At 53.4% G+C, this 16,565-nt stretch overlaps 1 long non-coding RNA gene across 3 annotated transcripts; it reads right to left on the reverse strand.

The window, feature by feature from the left end:
- Positions 1 to 125: 125 nt before the first annotated feature.
- On the reverse strand, positions 126 to 14,081 carry LOC104914497. 3 transcript variants are annotated; one of them, XR_796038.3, is made up of 3 exons: positions 13,875 to 14,081; positions 4,947 to 5,162; positions 126 to 4,845 (listed from the first exon to the last, which is right to left on the reverse strand). It is a non-coding gene; the product is annotated as an uncharacterized LOC104914497 (long non-coding RNA). The 3 variants fall into 3 exon arrangements; XR_796039.3 differs by having other exon boundaries at positions 13,870 to 14,081; XR_796040.3 differs by lacking the exon at positions 13,875 to 14,081 and adding an exon at positions 12,505 to 12,696.
- Between the last annotated feature and the right edge of the window lie 2,484 nt (positions 14,082 to 16,565).

Raw genomic sequence — 16,565 nt, forward strand, 5'->3', positions numbered from 1 at the left:
GAGCACAAACACGTGCAGGTCCAGGAGCAAAACTCAACAGTAACCGAGATGAGAGAGGGTGGGGAGGGAAGGGGAGCAATGAGGGGAGGGGAATGGAAAGGAATGGAAAGGAATGGAAAGGAATGGAAAGGAATGGAAAGGAATAGAATAGAATAGAATAGAATAGAATAGAATAGAATAGAATAGAATAGAATAGAATAGATCAATAGACCCGTCCTTCAGTGCAAACCACAGTCATGATATGCATCTAGAATTCACAGTACAGTGCTGTCGGTCAAATCCATCAGAGCAGAAGCCATTGGGATGTGTGTATTTCCATCTCCTGGTGTGCTCGGAATGGGAACAGTCCCCATCTGTGCTTGTAGGGGTTTTGCCCATTGCATCCCATGCACTGCTCCATCTCTGCCAGGTGGTCGGGTTCCAAAACTCTGTTCATTTGTATGAAGAAGGCTGAAAACCAGCTCGGAGAAGGACAAGGTTTGTCACATAGCAAAAACCCTGATCTCCAAAGGTTGACAAAATCCACAGTCTAGAAATTTGCATATATAATTTGTCCAGATAATAAATACAATAAGAACAAACCTGCTCTGTGCGTTGATGTGTGCATTTGTTTGCAAATGCCACGTTTATCTTCTCAAGGGGATGCACAGCTTTGCATTTGCCACGCATGGGGCTGACCTGGTCTTCTGCCTCTCCAAAGTAGAGAAAAGTCATTTGCTGGCATCATGAAAACAGACTAAAAATAGCTGGTTTCTATGGCTACTGAGGCTGGGAGACTCCTGAGGAACAAGTCTGGGTAGGTCCCTTCGTGATGAAATCCAGGCAGTGGGATAAAAGGGAAGGACAATAAAAAGAGGTTGAATGCTTTGATCCTCCATCGACACCGCAGAGCTCTCCATGTGAGTGCAGTAACTGCAGCGATCAGTGCAGGTTTATTAGGGGGGGAACCAAGGAATTGTATAGGATCCGACATGAAACACCACACAGATGCACTCAGGAATGGGGTTTACTCCCTTCTCTTTTCCCCCTCTCTCATAAAATCTGCACCAGGAGGTGCCATGTGGGCACTGCTTGGGTTTGCTGGAAGGGGCTGAGCTATGGTCCATCCATCCCCAAAGCCTGAGTGCAACGGGGAGCCTCCTTCTGCACCCACCCCCGCTTGGATGTTTTCCCTGGTGTAATAGGATTAAAGGAGGATTATTGCTGGTGGGAAGAAATGCATTTTTCAGGAGTGCTGCGTTCCTCTTCTTAAGGAGCAAACGGTAAAAAAAAACAAAAACAAAAAAAACCTGGAAAGCCACAGCATAGATGTCATGCAGTGTGCACAGTGCCAGCGTGCAATGGAAAGCATGATTTGCATCTTGCACTTTGCACCCTTTGCACGAGGATGACTGGGAGCTGCTCAGCACCCAGCAGCCAACTCATGGGTGGTTCAGCAGCCTCAGCTTCAGGCACCCTGAGGGTGGAAAAGTCTTGGAAAAGTGTTTGGGTATCACTGGAGGGACACCCCCAGTGTGCACTGCCTCCAACGTGGGTAGGATGTAGCTGTTGTGGTGCAGTCACTTTTGGAGGGGAGAGGCAAAAGCAGTGTGGATGAGCCAAAGGCGGTGTGTGTGTGTCTGTCGCTCAGGAGAGCAAGAGGAAATCCTGAACAAGAAGCAAAATCCCAGCTTATAAAAACGCCTGGGGTTGTGCAAATGTGGGGGAGAGAGAAAGAGAGGCAGGGAGAGCGTTTCTCTTCTGAAGAGAGCTGTCAGCTCCCAGCCCTCGCAGTCTCAGAAGCATCCCAGCCTTGTTAAAATGCTGCCACTGGGAAAAAATAATAATAATAATTTAAAAAAAGGAGAAAAAAAAAGACCCCACAACTTTGCTTTGACCGCTGCAGGATTGTCAGGTGGCAGCAGGAGGAGCGCAGCATCCTGGCAGGTTGGCTACAGAGAGCGGCAGGCTGAGCCTGGTGGGAAACAATACGCAGCTGAAAGGACCTTCACCATAAATCTGGAGGTCAAGGCATGATGATGGGGGAATCAAAAAGCACCACGAGCCGTTTATGAGCACAATAGAGGTCAATCCAGGAGCAAACCATTTTGCTCGGAGCCACGGTGGAAAACATATTGTTGCTCTGAGAGCTCCATCCATGCAGGGAGGTGGAAAGTTCACTTCGAAAATAACTGTAACTCGGGCTCCTGAGCATTCAGGCTGCACCTGGTTAATTTATTGTGTTTTCACACGCACACGTAATGGGTGTGGGTGAGCATCTGCCTGTCTTGCTTCTACATCCCACATCCATTCACTGGAGATGGGAGTACTAGAGATACAGGGACAGCCCAAGCAGGCACAGAGCTGCCAGTGTGCAACCGTGGTGTGCTCCTGAGCAAGCACAGAGCTGCTGCACACAGCCAGTGTGCAACATGGTGGTGTGCTCCATGCAGGTGTGCACGGCACGAGCAGTGCGTGCAGTGTGTGTGCACAGAGCGTGCAGTGTGTGCTGGGCGTGCACCGTGTGCAGTGTGTGCAGCATGCACGTGCCATGGATAGCGTGCAGAGTGTGTGCAGTGTGCGTGCACTGTGTACAGCGAGTGCATAGCGTGAGTGCAGTGCTTCCAGCAGAGTTCTCAGCTCATCTCTTAGCACCCAGGAGCACTCAGAGCACCCCCTCCATGCACAGACTCCTTTGCAGGGATGCTCTCTGTGTATCCAGCTTGACACAGAGCCTCGGAGCAGCTGTTAGCTGCACATCCTTTGCTGCCAAACTGTGATGGATCTGCAGTCAAAGAGGTTTAGCAGCGAGGGTTTTGAGGTCATGAACCTCTCCCTCAACCCAGAGCAATATGTTAGCCTCTGTAAAAAACCCGACTGAGCAAAGCTGCCCATCATCTCCCCGAATCTCACCCTGCTGCCAAAACAGCCCTGAGAGGGGTCATCATCCCACATCTTCACTGGGGGGAACAAATTGTGTGCCCCCAGGAGTGGGGCACCAACAGCTGAACCCAAACGTGGGTGCATCAGCATTAACCTTGGTGTCTTCAGCTTCCCTGGGACCCTCTGTGTGCACTGCAAAGTAAAAGGCTGCTGCAGCCTCAGAGCTCCCAGAGGACACATTACAGCCTGCATTAACCACAGCATTTCCCACTGATCTGTGCTTGCCAGGCTGAAATCTGCTGAGCTCCACGGTGATGAAGGCAGGGACACCTGGCCAACACCCAGAGCCCAGCAGGGAAACCCCCAGCAGGGCATCACCCAGTTGGCATCACCTGAGCTCAGAGAGGGGAGAAGCAAAGTGCCCCCAGAGTGCCCCCAATCCTGGGGTTGGTGTTCAGGGACCAGGCATTGCTGCCATCCTACATCCATCCACTGCTTCCCAACCGCAGTCCAGCCCACTGGCACGCAGTGGAGAGGATTTAGAGCTCCTCAGCTGCACCTTCTGTTCTTGGCACTTCTGGCTGCTTTTTGTCCTAAATCCTTCAGATGAGAAAATAAAGTACTGGCCGTGTTGGTTCTGGGTGTTGGCTGAGCCAACAGATCTCTGAAGGAGAGCTGTCACTGGTGGCTACAGCTCTGTTTGTCATGTGCAAATGTGCTCTGAGAGCACTGGGAAAGTCGAGCTGCTTAACAAGGTGGGGGGGGAATTGCTCTCCAAGTGTGCTCAGCCCCCTCCATGGGAGCTCCCAGGGGGTGTCAGGCTGCTGCAGTTCATGCCCCCTGCTCCAGAGACTTGTCCCCCAAGTATTTACCTTCCCCACGAGCTGTCCCTCCTGCTTTTCTCAATTCTTGGCATGGCAGCACCAAGGCTCCAGTGCCTGAAATGAGATCTTGAATTTTGGGTATAAATGGGGTCAAGGATGCAGGCTGCAGCCTGCCCCAGCATCGTGACACCGAGACCCCAGCAATGTTCCCAGATCTGTGGGGACCAGGGGTTGGCTGCGGGGGAACATCTTTAGGACACCCCCTGAAAGGCACAGAATGTGGGGAGCTCCTGTATGGCTTTAACCGTAGGATGCACAGAGAGGGTGGAGGGGAAATGGGGACCCAGGGGACCTCAGGAACAGCCACACAGTGCCAGGTGAAGGCAGTGGGAGCAGGAGCAGCCCTAGGGGTGAGCATCTCCTGCCTGGTGCCCGTGAGCATCGCTTTCAGCCCCCCGTGATTGGGTTCTTCATATAGAGAAGGGAAACAGCAGGTGGAAGAATTTAAGGATTTCTGCTCTGGAGGACAAGGTTGTGCCAGAAATGTCCCTGCAGAGAGCCCCCAGTGACACGAGCTGGGGGCAGTTGGCCTTTGTGCCAACCATGAACCAGCTCCTGTTGGACAGCATTGCTCAGTGGCACAGGAACGAATGCCACCACCACTGTTGTCTCCTGCACGAGCCTGGTGGTGTTCTTGGTGTCCCCAACAGGCTCTGCTGTGCTGCAGCCACAGAGCCAGGCATGGCTGAGAGGTGGAGATTGGCTTCTTGCAGTCCCAGACATTTGCTCGAGAAAAACTTAATAAATAATAATTAAAAAAATATATATTAAAAATACAGCTTGCTTATGTGTTCAGCCAATTCTGCAGCAGTGAGAGCACTTACCACCCTGGGGCAGCCCACCCCCCAGCACTATTAATCCATGCAGGACATGGTCTGGCTCTGGATTTTGGAAACCCCTTTAGGGTTTGTCTGCAGAGCAGTGCTGGGGTGAGGGCAGGGCGGTGGGGAATCCTCCTCCGACTGCAGCTGTTGGGGTGCAGAGGGCTCAGTGCATATGGCAGGATGGCTGCAGCACCCCAGTAATGTCTGCCACGCCAGCTGGTGCCTCCCAGTTTGGGCACTCCCATGTTTCAGCTCCTTCCTGGCCAGGCAGATGTCTGCAGAGAGAAAATGAGCAGAGCTGCGGGCTGAGTGCATTAGGGCAGATGGAGCTCTCAGCCCCATGCTGAGCCCCCCAACACTCCCTGCCCCGTCCCACCTCTGCAGCCCAGGGATCCTTATAGAGGTGACAGGAGAGGGGACAGCCAATGTCCCCCAGCAGCTCCGATGTCCCACTCCTGTCCCAGCTGCTCACACCGCCGTCTCCTGCTCTGCACTGGGTTCCTCCTTCTTCCTCTTCATCTTGCAGAAGCCATGCAGCCCGCAGAAGCAAGCAAAAGTGAATTGTGGCATCACCTGGAGCATCCAAGGGGACCTGGATGGGGACAGGGAGAGGAAGAGAAATCAGGGCAGCTCTGACAGCATGAGCAGACAGGTCTCTAAAATCCCCAAAGCGGAAAACCTCTCACTGGCACATCTCTCTGCCCCACACCCAGTGAAAAATGATGGGATGAAAGCCAACCTCAGCCCCCATACAGAACTGGGGGCAATCGGGACAGATGTGGGGACGGCTTGCAGTGCCTGGTGCTGGTTTGTAGCCCCCCGTGGAGAAGGAGCCCGGGACCCCCCTGGCAGCACAGCACCACAGGCACAGCACAATGGGACACAGCTGAGAGCGTTGTCCCCTCACTCAGTGTCCATTTGCAGCAAAGAAAATGATGCCCCAAAGCACAGCCCTAATGATGGGCCAACAGCTGCAAAACGTGATGATGCAAATGAAAGGCTGTTTGGACTTTAAAAAAAAAAATAAAACAACACAAACTCGCAGAAATGCTATCTGCAGCAAAACCTTTCTCTTCTCCCTGTTTTCATCTGTAGCACTCGCACAGTTTGCAGGTGATCAGCCCTATGCCTGCCCACCCCACATCACCCTCCAGCCCCACACAGCTTCAGTTCATCCCGTCTGTGAAATGGGCACAAAGTTATCAAAGAGCCACGTGGGAATCTCAGTGTGTGAAATACTTTTGCATCCAGACCCACAGCTCCAACAAGGAGCAAATTCTACTTCTTTCACTGCCCCCTCCCCAGCTGTTGCCAACCATCTGGGTACCTGCCGAGCAGCCCCATGAAATACTGCTACCTCTGGAGCTCACAAATAACGACAGCAGGCTCTTTAATGAGTCTCTCTCTGGCTCTGAATGCCTCTCAGCGTAGCGGTGGGTCCCTGCGCCTCTCTTTGTGCTGCTGCTTTTTGTTAGGAGCCCAAGAATGGGGATCTGGGAGGGAAGGGCTGGAGCTGAGGGCCATGGGGATGGTGGAACCTCTGGGTTAGGGCACTCAGTCCGGATCCCTGTGCACGATCAGATCCTTGCATGGCTCATGCCACACTCCCCACCATGACGACGCCACGTCCAACAGTCTGTTATACATCAGGTGAATGGGGCTGTGCAGGATGTGCTGAGCACTGCTTGGTCCCCTCGTGCCCATTCTCACTGCTCCATGTCACTGCATCCCAGTGGCACCCATGTCCCTGTGCCACCCACATCCCTGTGCCACTCATGTCCATGTGCCACCCATGTTTCTATGCCACCCATGTCCCTGTGCCACCCACATCCCTGTGCCACTCACGTCCATGTGCCACCCATGTCCCTGTGCCACCCACATCCCTGTGCCACCCATGTCCATGTGCCACCTATATCCCTGTGCCACCCATTTCCCTCTGCCACCCATATTCCAGTGCCATCCATACCCCAGTGCCACCCACATCCCCGTGCCACCCATACCACTGTACCACCCACATCTCTCTGCCACCCACATTCCTGTGCCACCCACATCCCCGTGCCACCCATATTCCTGTGCCACCCACGTCCCCACACTGCAAACACAAAGCATCTGGGGGGTCAGGCTGCCAGGACCCCCACACCCAGAAGGGACCCATTGACAGATCCGGAGGAGTTTGTAACGCTGAGGCTTTTCAGGCTGACCCTCTGCCTCCCATTCAGGCAGCAGACAATGATGAATGAGCCCCAGAGAATAGAGGCAGCCCAGCTGAGGCTGGCGCTCCTGTTCTTCTTGAAAAGGTGGAAAAAGGATCCTGAAGGAGCAAGGAATAATTAAAAAAATAAATGAACCAGCTTGGGCAGCGATGACAGAAACCCTGCTTGATTTGCAAGGGCCGGGCATGCTTCACAGCCCCACGCTGCCCTTTCTATTCAAGGGAGAAGATCCTTTGGATAAAACTCCGCTGCAGCAGAGAAAATGCGAGGAGCATTAAAAATGTAAAGCTCGAGAATTCTCTTTAGTCAACTGCATAACCCCAGGCCGTGTTTGTCACTGTCACGGTGATGAATTGGGAGCTGTCTGGAATCAGCATGCTCACTTTAATAATGTCACTTTCCTCGAGCCCTAAAAAATGTCTTTGCGAAGCAGCTGGACAGAGCTTGTCCCTTAGCAATGCAATTACCAGGCTGGGCTTTGCTTTGCATCCATGCAATGCTCACAGTGCACCGAAATCTCTGCTCCTCCTCCTCCTCCCCATGCAGGGGTTTGTGATGAGGGTGCACAGCGTGCACAAAGGGAGACAGAGCATCAGCATCTCACTCCAGTGCTGCTTTCCTACCCCACCCCAGCTTTGCTTTGCTTTGCTGCTTTTATTTCTGGGAGAAATGAAATCGAATGAACTTTCAGTTGGAAAGAAAACGACGTTAAGTTTTGCATTTTAAACTCTGGGTTTCAAAGCCACCAGCGTGTCGGGATTTTTGTCTTGTTTTGTTTTGTTTTCCTGGGAAATGGGATCATTTGCAATGGTAATGGGACTTTTTTACTTTATTTAGTTTTGGGGTATTTTTTTTGCTGTTGTTGTTGTTTCGGAGGAACTGAACGGAATTAAATCGTTTGTAATGAAGAGTAGAGAAGCTCCCAGCAATTTGATTCTGGTTTGCCTTTCACTGCAGCTGGGCAGTGCACCTCTGCAGCTGGAAGAGCTGGGTGGGATGGATGCTATAGGGAACACAGGGACTTCGGAGAGCCTTGTGGGTCACAACCCCAGAGCTGCTCTGAGCATCACAGCACCATCCAGTGCCCCCTAAGCACAGCACCCCATGGTTCCCACGCAGCACCCATCACGTGAAACCCTTCCCCATCTCCTTGCGGCCACAGCATCCACCCAAATTGGTCGTTATTTCCAAGCCATCATTTCCTAGCATTGCTTTCACCCCCCTTTTCACAAAGCACGGGCATCACGCTGCTCACAGCCCAGCCTAAGACAAAGCCAACTTCAAAGCAGCCTCTCTAATGAGCGGCAGCGCATTGGAAACCCGAGACCGGGGGATGAAACCGGCCAGAAAAGAAGCGCTGTCCCTTTAAGGAGAGATAATGAACGGCCAGGCTGTTGCTTGGCATGTTTGCAGAGAAGTGCTAATTAAAACATCGCTTCTGTAAAGTATGCTGATCCCATTGATTCTTCCCCCCACACAGTTAATTTGCTGCTAGGAAGGCAAAGTCGCAAGGGCCCTCATTATAAAAATTTCACTGGCTGCAGCTAATGGTTGTAATTAATAGGTGCAATAAATTCCAAATGGGCAGCCGGGGTGTTCATTAGCTGCGGGCTGACTCAGCACCGGTGGCCTCACAGTTACTAAATAATCCATTTCCAGCAGCCGGGAGGGGGAAGGTGCCCCATGACACATTCAGAATTCCCCACCTAGAATCACACAGAACGGCCAGGGTTGGAAGGGAGCTCAAGGATCACGAAGCTCCAACCCCCTGCCACATGCAGGGCCACCAACCTGCACATTTCATAGCAGCCCAGGCTGCCCAGGGCCCCATCCAACCTGGCCTTGAACACCTCCAGGGATGGACGGGGATCCACAGCCTCTCTGGGCAGCTGTTCCAGCACCTCCCCACTCTCACAGCAAAGAACTTCCCCCTGACATCCAACCTCAATCTCCCCTCCCTCAACTTAAAACCATTTCCCCTTGTCCTGCAGTTATCAACCCTTTCAAAGAGTTGGAAAAACAATTCCCAGCAAGGCGAGGATCCCCTTCTTTTTGTCTCCTTTGGGAAATGCCCATGAAACCCCCCCTCCCCAGTGTCTCTACCAGCAAAGCAGGGTAGGGTTTCCCAAAAGTGCAACGATGCTACCTGCAGACAGGCACAGTGCAGCACCTCACAGAGCCATGCATGCCCATGCAAAAAGCAGCAGTTGCTGATGTGCTGCAGCTCTGCTGCCAGAGCTATGGGTTGTGGCACGCTCAGAGGTGTGCTAGCAGTGCACACCCAGGCTCCTCAACCACCTGCTCCATGCTGAGCATCATCCTCTATGGGATGTCCACGAGCTTGGGTGCATCACAGCTCTGATTACAAAACAACGGCTTTTGGGTTTGTTATCATCTGGCTGTAATTAAAGCATTCATTGTCGGCACTCCTTCTTTTGGTTATCTCTCAGGATTGGTATCCACAGGGCTGGGTAACCCACAGAGAAGCTGCTGCTGTTTGTGCTGCTCTCCCAGCACAGCGTTACACTGAGACCTGGGCGTGAGCCAGGTGGCCCTGCCATGCGTGGAGCCAAACTTAGGGCTGGTGACAGCAGGAGGGACAGCCAGGGTGACACTGCAGCTCCGGGCACAGCAGCGCAGCACACAGCTGCAGTCATTCCTCCCCGCAGGGCAGCACAGAACAAGCCCCAGCCTTGCCCAGGGAGGACGGCGGATGCCTCACTCTAAGCAGTGGTTATTATCTGTAATTAGCAACGTGTCCTGCTCTGCACGCTCTCTCCTGGGAGCTCAGGAAGGCTCCAGCAGTTTTCTCTGCTGCTGAAGGACAACTGCCCAGGAGCACCCTGCAGCTGCTCCTCTTCTCCGGAGCGCGGATGGAATTTTGCTCAGCACCTTTTGAAAAATAGGTGCATTCCCACATTGTCTGAGACGCTTTGAAAACGCCAACCTGCCCTCCTGTTTTATTTAACACCATGAATGTTTTATAAGCACAGCAGCAGAGGGGCTTTGCTTTGCTGCTCGGTGCTCTCTGGAGTCGATCTGCACAGCGAAGGGAGGCTCTGAGCTGGGACTGCCATAGACCCAAATGGCAGAACTGAACTCCAAAATTTGGGTGAGCAATACCAGCAGTCCTGACCCTGTGGGACTGCTGCAGCCAGCCGGGACGAGGTGGTCACTGGGGACACAGAGGCCACACTGTGGTTGAGCTGAGAGCTCACCTGATGCTGGCAGCATCTCCTCTGCACGATGGACCCCCGCCAGGGCTCCCTGCCAAGGCTTTTTGCACAGTGCAGTCTGCAGAGAAACACTTGTCCTGAGCACCGTCCCCCCCCCCACCTCCTGCATGCCCCGCTCAGATGTCCCTCTGAGGATCAAACAGATGGAAAAAGCAGAAGCCAAACTTTGCTGCTTAAGCCTTTGTGTGCTGGATCTGCACAAACAAGGGCAAGGAAGATGGAGATTTAGCATGCAGTCACCACAGCCCCGGCTGCTGAGCATCCGATGCCCTGAGAAGCACCGCCCCAACCCCCCCATTGCTGCAGCCCCCCAGGACACAGCACTCCCTCTGTTTCTCCTGCCTGCCTGCCTTGCTAAAAAAATAAAAAATAAAATCAATAGCATAAAAGGGAGTGAGAGCAAGTCTCAGGGGCAGCATTGCACAGACACACTGCTGATAAACTTGCACTGAGCTGCTTTGCACAGCAGCCACCAAAACATCCACAGGAGCTGCTGCTGCTCCGGGGTGGGGACTCAGGTTCTCCTGTGCTTCTCAATGCTGGGGAGTGATTGAAGCTCAGAAATGGGTCTACACCCAACACCACATCCCCAGTGGTGGATTTGCAGGCTGTTTCCACGGAGCAAAGCCCCCAACACGGGGACCACAGCACCTGGAAAGGATGCGTTGGATGGAGCGGACTTTCCTTGCTACTTCCCAGCCCAACACGTAGAGTTGCAATGAAAAGGATGTTCCCAAGCTGATGTTTCACTGCTCTTTGCCATTCCCTCTGTTGTGGTAGCAGCACCCCCAGCTCCCAGCCTGGGCACACACACCAAAGCTGTGCACATCCAACCCGGGGTGCAGCCCTCCTTGGTGTGAATGGCGACCATTGTGACGGGTGAATTTTCTGAATGAGCAAATCCTCATTAAAAAATAATTAAAACAGCCCGGCGAGGTTGGCTTAATTCCTTTCATTTTGACTGATGGTGTTTAGTTTTGATGATTTATGTGGCACAGCCGTGCCAGCTCTCATGCTTCCATTGTCGGAGCTCATGGGATTTCATGATTCCCTTCCTTCCACACCTCCTTGAGTCATGGGATTACAGCGAATCTCAGCTTTCATTTTTTTCAATGACTATTATTTTTAAGGATGCATTCCAAGCTGGTGAACTCAACTTGAAAGCCTGACACCTAATGACTCAAAGCTCAGGAAGCGGAGGTGGGGAGGGGGGGGCGAAAAGAACACAACCAAACAAAGAACTGAAAATCCCTCTCTTCCTGCACGGAGAGCTGGTGGTGACCCTCAGCTATTGCTTGGTGGCATCGCCCTCCTCTCTCACACTCAGTGCTGCCCCATCCACATGTGATCTGTGCAGATTTTAATTAAAAGTGCAGATTTGCCCAACTTCTGCCTTTCTCACATGCTTAGCTTGGCACCCTCAGGGCTGCAGGGATGGGTGCAGCGTGGCACAACCCATTCAGTTCCAGGCTGCACAGCCTCCCCAGCGGGGTCGTGGTGCACCAGACTGATGGGACAGAGGTGTCAGAGCTTTTCTCAGCCACCTGCAAACCCTATCAGACAATAGCAGAGAAAAGTCTCCTGCCTTCACCTGGCTGCCGTGCCCATCGGCCCTTGGAAATTCCCCCAGCTCTCCGCCTGCCACTTTTGTTCCACAGGGTCTGCAGGTGGGGATGCTTTGAACCGCGTGAGAAAAGCTGAGTGCAAAGAAAAGCTGCTCCCTCCGCCGTGCACTGAATGGGGACGGAGGCGCCTGAAAGGCCGTGCCCCCCACCATCCCCATCCCCTTTGTCTGCCCCTCTGCTCGCCACCCCCTGCCCCATCCGTCTTGCTAAGGCCCCGCAAGGCTTCAATGCCCCCTTTCACTCGGTATTTGTTACCAAATAAATATGGGTGATTAAAAAGGGATCAGGAGTCCATGTGGTTTGCGGAGGTGCCTGGAAGGTGGAGTCCCTCCCCTGAGTAGCCCATGGCTTTTCGCCCTACATGAGTTAGGAAAAGCAATCACATAGGAATAAAAAGCCATAGACCACAGCAGAGGGCTTACCGAGGATAAGCCAGCAGTCTTTGGGGAAAGAAAAGGAAAAAGAGGGGTAAAAAGAAAAACAACAACTAATAATTACTTAAGGCTCTGTCTAAGCTCTCATCTCCCCACAGTCAGTTGGAACACAACCTGTCGCCCAAGTGCTGAGCTGCACAAAGATGGGACTTCCCCCCTTCCCCCCCCAGCCAGCCCCTGTGGCAGCTCTCAGCACTGCTGCAATGCTCTGCCCCATGGGCTGGGAAAGGAGAGCCAACCCCATCCCCCAGCAGTGCCTTCTCTGCTCCTTACACAGCAACAAGCAGCGATTATGGAAACAGCCACCTATCACAGCAGAGGCGATGCTGAGAAAATGCCATAGCCTCAATCAAGGGCAATATATCCAAGGAGCAGAAAATGAGAAGGTTTATTTTCACTTTGCCAGTGCTCTGGCCGCAGCCCTACCTTATCTCCTTTGCTAAACACTGGGTGTTCCCCCTCACACCGTTCTGAGCTGCTCTTCAGATGCCAATACACCCTGCAAACCTCGAGTCGCACCAGATGGTTGGCGATGGAGCAGCGCAGCCGCACACCTGTGGGCCAGGTGCTCCTTTGCAGAGAGGAGCAGCAGCCTGCAGACGCATCCCTTCTGCAGACAGGAGCTCGGGGTGCAGCTGCAACCTGTCCTGGGGCTGTTTGGGAAACCTGACCCCGAGGCCCTTGCAGCAGAATGGAGAACAGGAGCCGGCTCACCTGGCAGCACGGCGGGCGGATGCATGGTGTGGAAGGAATGAACAGAGGTGTCTTTGTCGGGGAGACAAAGGGCTACAGAGAGCCCTGGCTGCAGAGTCACCTCCTGCAGTGCCTTCCCCTGCTGCCTTCAGGAGCCTCATCCCTCCCTGCACGTACCCAGAGGCAGCTCAGGACAAGGTGCTGCAACAGGCAGCTTCTCCAAGACTCCGTGCCTTCATTTATTCTTTAGGGAAAGCCTCTGTGCTGCTCCACACCCAAGGGAGCTCCTCCACCATCACCTCCAACCTTCGCAGATCATACCTGCAGAATGCACAGGCTCTGCCTTTATTCTCTCCCCCTGCCCAGACTTGGGCTTGGTCATCGTGACTGCTAATTGCTGGCAGCTGATAAGGTCAGCTCTGCTGTGGAACCCAGGAAATTCCCCTGCCAAAATCCGAGGGGAATTCAGCGTTTCTAAAACAACACAACCAGCAGATTTGGAATTGGGAAGGGTTCTGCACCCAGACAGGTTCTGAACACTGCAGTTTGGATAACAGTGACCTGAAAACCAAGCTTATGAAGCACAGTGGTAGCTCTGAAGCAGCACTTCTCAAGACTTCACTTCCTTATATACTCCCATATACCACTCCCAAGAAGGAAAGGCAGCTGCATGCACACCTCATGACATGGACACGCTCAATTTGCAGCCCCTTGTCCCATGGGCAGAAGGGTCCTGAGCCCCACATGGTGCCCACGTGGGAAGCACCCATGGGTGCTGGGTGCCCTATACCCACCTCTGTTCCCTCACCCAGCACTGAGCTGCTCCCAGGGGCGCACTGAGGATGCAGCCCACGCTTCCCAGATCCTCATGCACTGCAGGGTGGGGGGATGACTGTCAAGCCAGACTTAACATCTGTTTGAGATACAGCCCTACGGCTCTGCTGTGGCACTCAGCTCCGGGTGTTTGCAGCTCCACCTTTCTCTGCCCACCATTGGAGCACTGAGAGCGCACGCCCCTATGAGTGCCACCAGCCCCACACAACCCCACAGGACCCCTCAGGATGACCCAGCACCTGCCCACACCTCCCTGGGACTGACCTCACCTTTGGCAGCGCGGCATCCTCTCTGAGGGAACAACAACACACCGACGGGGCACGGGGATGGGGATGGCATCGCCTGCACCCCCCAGCAGCACTCAGGCACCACAGGGATGCTCCAGGACCAGGGAAGCATTCCCAGCACTCTGAGTTCTGGGGGCTCACGCCTGTCCCCAGTGCCCCATCCTCACATCCCCGCCGAGCCTTGCTGCACGGGTGCATACTTGGAATGATTGTGCACCGAGGGGCCACGAGGGGGGGAGGGGGGTGTGGGGGGTCAGGTATTTCTCCATCCCCAGCTCCACAGAGCCGGTAACAAAGGCGCTATTGAACGGCAGCCTCTCTGGTCTGTGAAGCAGAAACCTCTTGTATCTACTTCAGTGCCTTTGATCTAACTCCCCCAGTGGGATAGATATTACTCATGTCCTGCTGCTCGGGTACTGCTGCCAGAGCGGGATGGGGGGGACCTGCCTCCCCTTCTCCTCACCCTGGGGGCATCCCAGCTCTTTCTCTATAAACCCCCTCTGCCCCACAGATTCCCCTTCCTGGCTGCGTGGGGCACAAGGCATGGCACGGAGGTGGTGGGAGTAGTGCTCTGCACCTCGCATTCCTCTCCTGTAATTAAAGCCGGTGAGCTGGGTGGAGGGGGGAATTTCCCAGAGGGTTTTACTGGCGTCTGGACAAGGGTCAGACAATGAGAACATTTGACAAGGTGCCCAAATCCTCTGTATCTTGGATACGCTCAAAGCCTCCCCTGTGTTGTTTGTCCCAGGCGCTGCAGGATGGAGGTGGGGCCCTCGGAGCAGGTTGGGGGCTCTCAGCCTTCATCCCATCAGGGCTGCCCTAAAAACACCTGCAAAGAGCTGTGAGCATTGCTGGATTGCACTGCATGTCCCCCCAGGGTCCCCCAGGAAACCCCCAGAAAAGCATCAAACACCTCAGACACTCACCTTGTGGTGTTTTAAAAAACACTTTGCTGCTATCAGCAAGAGACCTGCAAGCTCCCCATGGAGCTGGGGGCACTCTGGGCTTAGCCTGGTTCTGCCGGTCCTGGGGGACACGGGGATGCTGCAGCAAGCTGCCTGTGTATCATCCCAGAAGCACTGGAGTGCTTTTGGAAATCCTATTCCCAGCTGGTCTGCAGAAATCCTTGTGCCTGGCAGATCCCATCAGCACACAAAGAGCTGCATGTGGGCATCACCTCTGGGGCTGTCAGTGCCCACATTGTAGTGCCCAAAGGGAGGGAACCCAAAATTCTAGCACAAGTTGCAGGGAGAGCTGAGATGGGCACAGAGCTGGGGCTGCCCCATCCTGCTGCAGTAGCACAGAGCAAGCAATGAAAACAGGTGGGGTGGGTGGACAGATGGATGGATAGATGGACAAATGGATGGATGGATGGATGGATGGATGGACCAATGCTCAAGAACACAGAGGGGCCAAGCCAAGTTCACCTATAGGAGCCCACAGCATCCCAACAAGGAGCAATCAGCTTTTCTTTTGGGGATCACCTAAAGCCCCCAGCCCCCCTCCCCAGCCCCACGCTGCCTGCAGGGTGTGTAGGACCAAACTGCTGCGTAGCTTTTAAACTTTAAGTATTATAACTTGGGGAGCATTTGAAGTCAGAGTTGGGCAGAGATCCATTTTCAAGCTGTCTTGACAACAGGCTCCAGCACAGCAAGATTAGATCTACTAATCACATTTATAAGGCGCCCAGGATCATGAATTGGGTATTTGGAGAATATCTGTCATTGTAACAATGTCATTTTCCAGCCTTCAGCGTGCATTGCTGTGTCCTCCAAGTCATCACTACTGGACTTTTTGTTTTTATAGAAACATCTACGTGGGGAAGAGGAGGCTCAAATGTATTCCTGGTATTGCTGCTGAGGTGCATGCTGTCTGCCACTCATTTGTCCCACGGATGGGGTGATATTGGGGTTATTTATGGATTTTAATCAGCTTTCTCATCACCTGAGTTTATATGAATTCCTCAGCAAGCAGACACAAACCTGCTGCCCTCAAAAGCAGGCTGGTGTCTGCAGCAATGGGAAACACCTGAGAGAGACATGTTCAACAAATCCATGCTTGCAGCAGCGGTGCAGCAATCACAGCATTGCATTCCATGCACAGCAGCTGCTGTTCACCTGCAAGCACTGCAGCTCTGCATTACTCCTTGCTCTGAGTGCTCTGGCAGCCACAGAAAACCCAAATCCTCACCTTGCAGGCACACATGAGATCACACACTCCTCCCAAAACACACAACGCAGCAGAAAACTGTTCTGCTTTCTTTTAAGGAGAGGAGATCTCTTCATTTTCTAGCTACTTTTGCAACTTGCTCCATGCCTGAGGGTTGCTCTGCCTGCTTCTGCAACCTCTCCCTGATGCCCTGGCAGCCCCATGGGGTGGATTATCCTCTGCCAGTGGGTCCAGGGCCCCATATGCCCTTAACTCAGGGAACTTTGCAGCAAAACCTCCCATCAGCACAGCCTGGCCAGCAGCAGGATCCCAGAGGACCGCCTGCTCCAGGGATGACTTTGGGGAGCAGCAATGTTTGCACAGAAACATTCAGCTCTGAGCCAGGAGGAATAGCTTGCAAATCCAGACAATTTGTACCAATGGGCTTCAGGTGCAAAACCAATTCTGAGAAGTCGCCAGCTTGCTCTCCTACTTTTCCATTTGGAACAGTGTCACTTTCAGCTC

This window comes from Meleagris gallopavo, chromosome 28 (genome assembly GCF_000146605.3).
Source record: "Meleagris gallopavo isolate NT-WF06-2002-E0010 breed Aviagen turkey brand Nicholas breeding stock chromosome 28, Turkey_5.1, whole genome shotgun sequence".
Classification (NCBI taxonomy): domain Eukaryota; kingdom Metazoa; phylum Chordata; class Aves; order Galliformes; family Phasianidae; genus Meleagris; species Meleagris gallopavo.